Below are 11,863 nucleotides of genomic sequence, written 5' to 3' on the forward strand. Positions count from 1 at the left end.
TGTTAGTTAAGCAGCCATCAGGACATCAGCATCCCATGCTGGAGATCATATGCTAGGCACATAACACGACATATGCTGGTGACCAGCACTACTGATTTTTACAACAGATAACATTCATCTCGACACAAAAGATTAATGACAAAAGCATTCAGATTGTTAAGTCGGTTTGTGCAAGCAATCATCAAACTGTAACGTATCATTGTACAATGCGGGAATCAGCATGTGTGCGTAAAAGTTTCGTTGAACATAAATGACTGAATGGTGCCACCAAGAGCTCTGTAAGGCGAGTTAACAGTTGTTTGTGAGTGTAAGAATAGCTCACGCAGAGTGAAGGAACTGTAATCTCAGCCTGCAGAAGACGAAACAGCTGCTGTCTAACTTTACAATGAAAGACTTAACAGTCAGGAAATATTTAATTACCTGTCACTGCAGTGAGAGACGTAGAGAGAGAGAAAGTTAGAGAGAGTGTCGGCAAGAAAGTAACAGGAAATGTAGGTGCACACTTGAAAACTAAAGACATAAACACGTTCAGCTCTTATCACAAGACAATGTGGTGCATAATTACTTTACCTCTCAAAGGAAAAATGTGTAAAATATAGAAAATAAGCTCGTGCTTGGCGAACATACCATGAGGGATTTATAATTTTAGCTTGAGGGAGGTGTATATGTGTCTCTTTGAAGAAGAAAGCTAGTTTTACCTCTTGTGTGGGACCAACTGGCATATGTACAACTGCGACTTTCTGATGACTTGCATTTTTTAAGTTCTTAATTCTGCCCACTTTTATCCATCAGTGTTTTTAATGCATATGTTTGCACAAATAGCTTCAAAAGAGAATGAAGATTAAATAGTTTTCCATCACAATTGCGTTTCTCTAAAGGCTCAGCTGCTTCTTGAAGATGGTGGAAATTGAAGATGGTTGTCCTTCCAAGTTGAATGCTCACTCCTGAACAAATACACATGCGTGTAAGCATATACGTCATGTTGATGGGCATTCAGACAGGGTTCGTTATTATATTTTTTAAATGTTTATTTATTGTTATTTTTTACTACACCTACACCTGGTCAGAGGTGTCAAGTAACGAAGTACAAATACTTCGTTACCTTACTTAAGTAGATATTTTGGGTATCTATACTTTACTTGAGTAATTATTTTTCAGACGACTTTTTACTTCTACTCCTTACATTTTCACGCAATTATCTGTACTTTCTACTCCTTACATTTTAAAAATCGCCTCGTTACTTCTTTTAATTTCGGCTTGTTTTCTTTTTTAACATTCCGGCTTCAGCGTAAAAAAACTATCTTGATAAATTGCATCATCAGGATGAATGCGATTGTAATTGGATGAGAAGTATAAACATACACCATTCCGAAACCCTATTGGTTTGTACGCAATCCCCGCCGTACGCAATCCCCGCCCCCCCAGCTGACTGCAGATGATCAAAAGTTTGTTCGATAGCGCTGCAAAGATAAACATAAAAAAACCGCGAGAGCGATTAGAAAGCATGCAAAGCAGTTGGAGCAGTTTGCTCTCGTGATGCTTTGATATCATCCGCCATCCGTTTGTACAGTAACAGAACGCGGCATTCTGCCTTCAAATGGAAAAGGACGAAATAAAACTCGCGGATCACTTTCAGGTCAGTTCACATTCACAAGCCTGTGTAAATGTATAGCCGGCTGCTGACACCAACTCATCTGTGTGATTTAAGTAGTATAACAATGTACCAATTTAAATCATGTAACTTCAGTTGTTCAACTTAAATGACATTGTGCTGCGTTGCGTTTTGAAGCATGGCAAAGATATCTATGCTAAAGACATTGTTGTTTTGTAATAACTGCCCTAAATTTTATTTGCATTAACAAAACCTACTTAGATAAATGCTTGAGTGTTAAATCAATCAAACACATAACCATACATACCAACTTTTGCTTTTGTTAATAGACATCAGCTGTTTCCTTAAACCTGTCCTCAAAATTACTTGGATTTACACTGACATGTAAGATCAGCTTTGTCACATTAGATTAAGCTGAAGTCCATTAGCTACACTGGTACAGATGCAGAAATATAGGCTTTAATATATAATTGCATATGTGTGTAATTGTAGATTGTGTTGCTGTCAAAATACAATTATAAATGATAACAATAGCATATTTCTATCCTCACACATACTATAGTTTGTTGTTTTTTAACTAGAGAGGGCACCACTGTAAAAGTTTGGCCAGCAGCGGCCCTGCTCTGAATTTTGACTTTTTGCACCATTATAATATTTGAATATTTATATATAATGCTCAGTAGTACACATATAAGGTTCTTTAATGCAGTGGTTATGAAACCATTTTTTTTGCGGCCTCCCTTGTGTACAGTGGATTCCTTCACAGCCCCCCCCCCAAAAAAAATGTATGACATAAATCATTCTAAAACATAAAATTTGAATTAAACAAAACATATTAAATTATACAAATGTATTGCTTTTGTTTAGTAGCCTTATTGTTCTGAGGTTTAATTACACAGAATTTATAATAAAGTAATGTATTTCATGAAATATTATAAAACTGGGGCCCCTGGCACCATCTCGCGGCCCCCGGTTTGAGAACCACTGCTTTAATGTACTTGTTTGCATTGTACTAAAATGCGTTCATTTTTAATGGGCATATACCGTATGCAGTTGAAACAGATAGCCTAGTGCAGGGGTAGGCAACATGGAGTTCCGATGTCCTGCAGAGTTTAGCTCCAGGTCTAATCAAAAGCCCCTGAAAAAGTCACCTGAAACTACAGGTAGCCAAGGTTTTGTAAGGGTTGGAGCTAAAATTTGCAGGACATCGGCACTCCAGGACTGACATTGCATACCCCTGGCCCTAGTGCATCCCACATTTTTTAACATTAACATTTTAATATAACACTATAGTTATCATGGCCTTTAGAAACATGTTTTAGAGGAGATAAGGTAGTGCACAAAAGGTCCCTGTGGTGCGGCCTAGGCTTTTTTCCATAATGACATTTTTTTTCCTTACATTACTTTTACTTTTATACTTTAAGTAGTTTTGAAACCAGTACTTTTTCACTTTTACTTGAGTAAAAAGCTTGAGTTGATACTTCAACTTCTACAAAAGTCTTTTTAAACTCTAGTATCTATACTTCTACTTGAGTAATGAATATGAGTACTTTTGACACCACTGCACCTGGTAAATCAGTGTATACCATAGATTATAAACAAGATGGACGATGCAACGTTGCTTCCTTCCATTGTAATGAATTGAAGCCAAAAATTACCAACCATGGATGCTGCCATGTTACATAAAAACGTAAAAATGTCAGTTTTGAGCCAGGGCATGCGCAGAAGGAATCGTCTGTGGAGCCAGAGCGAAGCCGCGGTATCAAACTTCCGCCCAAAAGCTTGCATGTCCAATTCAACCACGCCATTAGTAATCTTTAGAATCTTAAGAATTGAGAGTCTTCTTAACTCGTTTTTTTTTTAAGTTGCCAGCCAGCGACAGCGTTTTTTCATGATTTTCACAAAAGTTTAATGCCTTCTAGAAAATGTTCTTCTTTAAATATATAAACATACAATATACCAAATGAAAGAACAGACCATCTGCTTAAAAAAAAAACTTTCATCCTACCTTCAGTAGTTCTTTTGTAATCAGCTTTTGAATATGGGTAGGTTTTTGCAAAAAGACCACATTTTGAGCAAAAAGCAAAGATAATTCCATTTTTGTGAAGGACTTTTCATAGAGATCCCATTCAGAGCGATCTTTAAAACAGAAACGGACATGCAGCCCCTTGCCGTAGGGCGATACTTCCGGGTTTAAAAAGTTGCGGAAGGGCGCCACCTTTATTGCGGAAAGCCGGAAATACTCGTCATTGGCAGGGAAGCGTTTTCTCTTGATTGACGAGATATCTCGTCAATGGCGGCGAAAGAAGATTTTTGTGGTGAGAATTGCAACCAATGACCCTTCCCTTTTTGAAATGCATAGTGAAGCTACGGTAGGCACCACAGGACAAACATGTCATCGTCTGAGACAACAGAGGCCCTGTCCCAAATGGCACACTCCGGACTTATGGACTTCCTCAGAGTTCACACTTTGATGACATCATGTAGTGCAGACCTTAGGGACCTTTGACACGAGTCCAAGAGGGTGCACCGGAGTCGTATTTTGCGATAGATTTGAGCATCAGGGCAGAAATAGGAAGAGAAGTTGGCCAGTGTGAACTCCTCCCTTCCTTCGTCTGATTGGTCTGATTTCTCTTTCACAAGGACTTCTGGGTCTGGAGTGCAGGCTTCGCTGAAGACCGCATCAAGGATGCAAAGGGGGCGCTGATGAGCACACTTCGGAGCATTTAAATGAGAGATGGCACACCCTACGGACTCGTAGACTAAGCGAGCACGTGCAATTTAAGGCCACGAGATGGCAACTTCCATGTAAGGGGGCCCACAGTGTATGTACTGTAGATAAAAACAGCTCATTCTAAGGTAATAAAAACAATACTGTTTATTTATAAAGTCTTTATACACCATTGAAAATATATTATATTGCATTTCTGTCAAGAGATCCTTTTGAAAGTTATACAATGCACATTTAAAAGATGCCTATTTCTCTCCTCCTTTCTGCCTTTTGGGGCAAAAACTAATTTTGCAGCTATTATTGACTTCCAGAAGGTGACAAAGCATTTGAAAATCTGGCATCAGATGGATTTGGGCCATGCTGTGGAATTTACTATCATTTGTTCAAATTAAATGACTTGAGATGGCACACTGTCTAAAGAGTTGAACATTGGCAAATTGAAATTTGTGAAAAGGAGACTATAAGTCTACCTTCTCGTCTCCTTTCCTCCAGTTGCCTTTTCTTTTTTATTCTTGCACCAGGAACAGATCAAGCTCTGGGAAGACGAGCTGTTCTTTCTGAATATAGGAGGTTTCACCCTTTTTGAAAGGTTAATCCCACACATGCACTTCAAACTCGAGGCACTCTATCTGTTTCATCTGCCAATTAACTGGGGATCGGGGGCTTTGTCCGCCAGACTCTTAACCTCAGTCATGTTTGGCTGTTCTGGAAGTGCATTGAGTCTCGCTCTGAGACGAGAGTCGCTCCGGTGGACCTGGACAAGAATTAAAGCATAAGAGTGGGTCTGTTTAACTCCAGGGCACTGGGAATGCAGAGAGGAGATCTGAAGAAGCAAGACAGGTACTTTAGGAGCTTCGTTAAATTCCAATTGAAACCAAAGAGTTGGCATATTTTATCTGTTTTTAGTTTTTTAATCTGGCTGGATAGTTAAAGTATATCCATGCTAGTTTATAATTATGAGGAAAAAAATGTAAAGACTCTTCTTTAACTTTGATTGGATGAACCCTGTTTGAAGGTTTTATTTAGGAGTTCATAAATAAACTACACTGTAAAAAAATTCAGTAGAAATTGCAGCTGGGTTGCCGGTAATTTACCGTAGATTTAAATTTATGTTTTTAACTGGCAACATTTTGTTCAAAGTTAAATGAACATTAAACATTTACAAGTCTTTGTCTTTATAGAGTAAAACTAAAAAAACAGCATCAAGCAAAACATTATGGGGAAAAAATCTGAAGCCAAAAAACAGAAAAAGGTTGATGATGATTTCTGGTTCCCAGAATGCTTTGCATGAGGCTGTTATTGTATAGTTTTATTCTGTAAAGATAAATACTTGTTAATATTTAACATTTATTGAACTTTGAAAATTTTTTTGCCAGTAAATAACATAAATGTAAATCTACTGTAAATTACCGGCAACCCAGCTGCAATAACATTGTAATTTCTACTGAATTTTTTTTACAGTGTACTATAATAACTGTTGGCCATTGTTGTCTTTTAACATTACTGCCCTAGCAAAACAAGACTATGCGTTACAGAGAATATTACACAATTAAGGTAAAACTACTGTAATACAAATTATTGCTGTTTTCACATTACAACTTTATTCATTTTACTGCTACCGTTTGTGTTTTACAAAATCACTTCTGCTCTTGTATAGCTCAGTGGTAAAGCATTCTGTTAACAGCACAAAACATCATAGGTTCGAATCCAGATAACATACATGCTGATTCCCTGCCATGCATTGTAAGTTGCTTTGCATAACCAGGTAAAAAAGAAGTACACTTCTGTAATTTTGTACATTTTACTTCACTACATTCTAAAGCATAGAATTGTACTGTGTATTCTTTAATATTGCATATTAAAATGTATTTAATACCTAATTACATTAAAATTGTGTACTTTTACTTGAGTAAACCTATGCTTGATAAGTATATGCTTGCATTTTCCACGCGTCTACTTCGCTCTAGACGTGCGAATGCATTCAAACTGTTCAAGCGGCAAACTAGGCGCTGTAAACGCGATTTTGACACCTCAAACGCGGTTGGTGTAAACGCAGCATAACACATCCTGAAGCTTGACTTCTTAGAGTTTTTCAAAATAAAAGTTAAACGGGTTTAAATGTTAGGAGTTCATGTAAAAAGTAACAAGTGTTACTTTCGTCCCGCTGCTAATACTGTTGCATTATGTTGAAAATGTATATTATTTTAATTAATTTTATAGTGTTCATATTGTTGAAAAAATTTTTATTTTCAACAATTCAAGTTTGTACAGTCGGGTTGTTTTTGAAACATTTGATAAAAACTGAAATTTAAAATTAAAATGTAATTTCATTTTTTTTTCAAATATAAATGACAAATTATGTTTGCAGTTACATATTTACAAGGTCATAGTCATGTAGATATAATTAAAACAAGAGTAACACAAAAATCTATCTTGTTATGTTACTTTTTACTTTCGTTCCTGCTGTCAGCGTCAAAAGTAATCACTTTGAACGCTACTTATGTTCAAAGTAAAATTATACTGAAGTCATTTTACATTTGTTCAAAATTACACTGGTAATTGATAGGCTAAACCACGGCAAAAAAATATAACTCTGTCTAAAACAAATTATCTTTTAAAATAAAATAAAATTAAGTTTTTCTGAAAAATTTTACTTTCGCCCCTGCTCTCCCCTACTTCTTAGGATGTTCTTAAGATTATCTTATCTTAAGTGTACTTATTTGTGCTATTTTAAGACAGTGTGGAATTTGCAGAGACAACTTCTCACTTTGACCACACAAATGCGTGTGTCGTTTATTTTTAAAGATAAAAACAAAAAACAAACCGAAAATGGCGCTGATCAGCGCCTCGCGTCATCACCCATTCTAAACATTTAAAAGGACCGCTATCACTACAATTATGCAAACACAATGTACAAAACTACTTTTAATAACAAAGGTGAAATATAGCTGCAAGCAGCAATTGCGGGGTCAAGCACCTTCAGCGCAATGAGCACCCAAAGCACAGCAAAAACCACACGACGCAGCAAATGTGCAAAGCGCAGAAAGTGCGCAATACAGAGCCCGAACCCGAAGCAAAGCAAATGCAGAGCAGGATCACTGCAGTGCGGAGCAACAACAGTAAAGATGGCAAAAATATAACACGTGTGAAAACCAGACAGGTCGAGAAGAACGTGTTAAAGGAAACGCAAAAGGAAATCTCAATAAGTGAAAGTGAGAGCTGGGATTCGAACCCATGACCTCAGGTTCCCAAAGCATAGCAGTTAACGCATGCGCCACTGAGTAAACGGTTAAACCACTGAGTTGGTGTGTCCAAGCTATAGAATAGAGATATAGAGCTGTAAACATTGATATCCAGCAATTACCAAAAGTGCAGAAATGACAACAAAGAGCACAAATAACTAAAATACAATGTATTGTATGGAAATCACAAAACTTAAGTGAGAAAAAAAAGTTAAGACATAAACCACTGCACATGGGTTTGAACCTATGAACTCAGGTTCCCAAGGCACACAAGTTACCGCATACGCCACTGAGTAAACGATTAAACCACTGACTAGGTGTGTCCAAGCTATAGAATAGAGATATAGAGCTGTAAACATTGATATCCAGCAATTACCAAAAGTGCAGAAATGACAACAGAGAGCACAAATAACTGAAATACAATGTATTGTATGAATATCACAAAACTTAAGTGAGAAAAAAAAGTTAAGACAAAAACCACTGCACATGGGATTCGAACCCATGAACTCAGGTTCCCAAGGCACAGCAGTTACCGCATACGCCACTGAGTTAACGATTAAACAACTGACTTGGTGTGTCCAAGCTATAGAATAGAGATATAGAGCTGTAAACATTGATATCCAGCAATTACCAAAAGTGCAGAAATGACAACAGAGAGCACAAATAACTGAAATACAATGTATTGTATGAAAATCAATAAACTTAAGTGAGAAAAAAGTTAGGACAAAATATCACTGTACATGGGATTCGAACCCATGACCTCAGGATCTCATGGCATCTGGTTAACCAGATGCGCAACTCAGTTAACACAGCCCAAAGGGCAGCAAAAAACAGCTTAGGTGCTGCAAGGATTGACATATGCCAATCAACACAGATGCAGAACTGACAGTGCAGAGCAGAACTAACAGAAATACAATGTATATGAGAATCAAAAAGATCAAGTGAGATTGAAGACAAGAAGATCATTCTGTATAGTAATGCTATACAATGTAACATACAGTCACATTAATTTACTATGACAAATAGACAACGGCACAGGCACAGTCAACTTTGGAGTGGTATTTCTAAGAAAGAGAACAGAATATCAAAAATCTGTTCGGTCATTTCTGTGCGGATTGCTCCAAACATTATACGAGCAGCACCTGGCATAAAATAAACAAAATTTGTTAAAAGGAGTAGCGAAAAAATCATCTACCATATGCTTTACAATAACACATGAACAGAATGTTGGAAAATGACAAACGAGGTATCGTTGCAATCGGCATAAACCAGTGAATACAATTTCACAAAGAAATTAATATCAGACAAAGTATTCAGAAGTTATAAGCAGTTCCATAAGAACTGTTATAGTTTATAACCCCTAGGTGGCGCTGTACTCTGACTTCCCAGGTACCTTCAGGACATCATGTCGAAGCTCCTTACCATTTTTTGCGCGGATATGTCTAATAGTTCAAAAAATATAACAATTTATGTGTAATTTCAAAATGGCGGACAGACGGTTTGGTCAATCCCGGCATAATTCACATCGACAGATGCGGCATGAGTTAAGCAATCCATAGACATCAAGATCATAATTTTCTGACAAACAGTTAAGAAGTTATGGGCAATAATGGCCTATTTTTCTATCTCATGACCCATAGGTGGCGCTGTCACCAAATTTGGCATGGACCCCAAGTTCATGGTCCACATGAAGTGTACCAAATTTCATTTCAATTGATCAAAGAATGACTGAGCTACAGCTTCAGAACCATTTTTGCGTCAACCTCGTTAAGTTTGCGCATTTATTACTTTTGAACAAAGATAAATATCGAAATTCTGTTCGGTCATTTCTATGCGGCTCACTCCAAAGATCATCTGTGCCAAATCTCATAAGAATTGAACCACATTTGAAGGAGGAGTAGCGAAAAAACGAAATACTGTACATTTCAAAATGGCCGCTACTGTAATGGGTGGAGTCTTACTGTAAAGTATCAAATTCAATAAGCGGGATGAGAGCAATCACGTGTATTAAGTAGAATTTTCATAGATCAAATGGTTCACCAATTATAACAGTTTGAACATTGAATCTTTGGACTACTGGTGGCGCTAAAGAGTTACTGCTAAAGACCCCATTTTTGGTCACATGACTATTTATGACCACCTCTACAACTGTGCCAAATTTCATCATTTTCCTATGTACGGTTCATAGGGCTGCCATAGACTCCCATTGGGGAAAAATAATAATAATAATACTAACAATTCCAATAGGTGTCTCAGCACCTTCGGTGCTTGACCCCTAATTATGTCTTATGACATACAACACCATGAATATGAACTAAAATGCGCTTTACACATACTAGCTCTGTATAAATGTATTTAGTTAACACTTTCATACAAAGATGAGTTCAAGTGTACTACAAGTGGTACCTAAATAAATTTTTACCACATTTTAGCGCGCGTGTTTTTAGTATATATTCATTGTTTCTCAGCAAAAATAGAATTTTTAGTATACTTAGTACAAAATTAGTGTACGAGGCATCTTACAAATACGTAAATGTTAATAATCCATTTTTAAAAGATAGGTTAAACTTATATTATCATGTTTAAAGGGTATAAATTGCTTGTTATTCCTAACATCCAAAATAATCAAGGGCATGCTTTGGTAAATGAAACTACAAACTCAAAAACCCTCCGAGGGCAACACATTATTACCCTGGGTCAAGGCAGGCCAGAGTCACATCCACCCCTGTGACTCCACACCTGTCTCCTGGGAGCGGCAGGAGAGTGACGGCCCCTCTCTGGTTCTCAACCACACAGTGTTCCCTCTGAAGAGCTTTACCGTGGAGAACTGAGAAACATAAAAACAGTGAAAGAGGCCCTGACACCGCCTGCAGCTTTCTGTCAGGAACAAATTGTGTGTGGACAGAATACAAACCTATATCCTGCTTCAGCTCAGCTCCTCCAGCACCTACTGAAATTCTGCATTCCTACTGTATAATAACACAAAAAATTTTCAGATGCCCTTATAAAAAGCAATACCAATCTCAAGTTATTGACAAAAATGGCATCAGGTCAGTAAATTACTCAATTGTATATGAATAAAATGTTGGCCCTGTGCTTTGTGGTGCCACTGCCGCCCACCTTTAAGTGATAAAAACAACCCCTGTGCTCAGTAGATCTTCATCAGTGCAGATCAAATACGGCATTTGGAAATCAATCACCACCCCGATCCCTTCATTTCTGAGCTACCTAGAAAAAAGCAGAAGATGAGAAGGAGATGATGAGAATAGATGAATGGAGATTGGCAATAAAATGATGAAATAAACCATCAGCATAAGGAAAAACTACTAAATGACAGTTTAAAGAACCGAGAGTACTTCATAAACTTAAAAATGACAGACATTTAATTGTAAAGCAGCAGAGCAGAGGAAACAGTGTGTGCGTTGTTTATGACTTTGCCTTTAGGCTCCAAGGCCAAGCAGAATAATATCTGGCTTTGGCTATATGTCAGAAGGTTGGGAGCGTGGGGATGCAGGGAATGAGAGAGAAGAGATGTGAAAATAAGAAGGAAACACCATAAATCATTTAGATCACTTTGGGTCAATCTCAAACTCTCAAAAAGGGAAAGCACATTCCATAACCAAGCCAATCTCATAGGAGAAATGCTGCTGAACTCTCTTAAAACAAGCACAAGAAACAATCAATATAAAAACATACGTCAGAAGACAAAGGCGGATAAGATGGTTGAAAGACGACGTAAAATATTTGAAGTACACACACAACTGGGAAATGGCTTTGCCGATTCAGCAAGTACTGATTTGATTGGCCTTTCAAGTGTCACATCACTAGTAAACTAGTGTTATTGTAGTACAACATACCTCTGATAACCAAGTTTGGATATGGGGGAAACCAAGGAGTGAATTTCAAGAGAGAACAGATCCAAAAGTTCAAAATGAAGAAGATTTCCCTCTTTTACCGATGTAATAGCTTTCAAACACTTCAGAGGAAAAACTACGCTGCATTTTTAAGTCAACCTGGTCTTACAAACTACTGTGTTATAGTCACAGAATTTTTTTTCTCATTTATCCATGTCATTGTCACGGATCTTACATTTTTTCGTGTCCGTACCACGGACTTTCTTTTTCGTGTCAGTTCCACATATTAGTTACCCAATTGTTTTTCCTTTTTTTAAACCATTGTCGCTTGTGTTTGGAGTTAGATTTGGGGTTTGGATGTCACTTTAATTATTGGTTTATATTTTTTTCAGATTTTTAAACAATTGTCGCCTGACGTTAGGGT

At 37.3% G+C, this 11,863-nt stretch overlaps 1 long non-coding RNA gene across 1 annotated transcript; it reads right to left on the reverse strand.

Annotated features, from left to right (window-relative positions):
• Window positions 1–4,531: 4,531 nt before the first annotated feature.
• On the reverse strand, window positions 4,532–10,809 carry LOC129416860 (uncharacterized). Its single transcript, XR_008635594.2, has 4 exons — window positions 10,706–10,809; window positions 10,500–10,554; window positions 10,277–10,412; window positions 4,532–5,097 (listed from the first exon to the last, which is right to left on the reverse strand). It is a non-coding gene; the product is annotated as an uncharacterized lncRNA (long non-coding RNA).
• Window positions 10,810–11,863: the final 1,054 nt, after the last annotated feature.

This window comes from Misgurnus anguillicaudatus, chromosome 11 (assembly GCF_027580225.2).
Source record: "Misgurnus anguillicaudatus chromosome 11, ASM2758022v2, whole genome shotgun sequence".
Taxonomy (NCBI): Eukaryota; Metazoa; Chordata; class Actinopteri; order Cypriniformes; family Cobitidae; genus Misgurnus; species Misgurnus anguillicaudatus.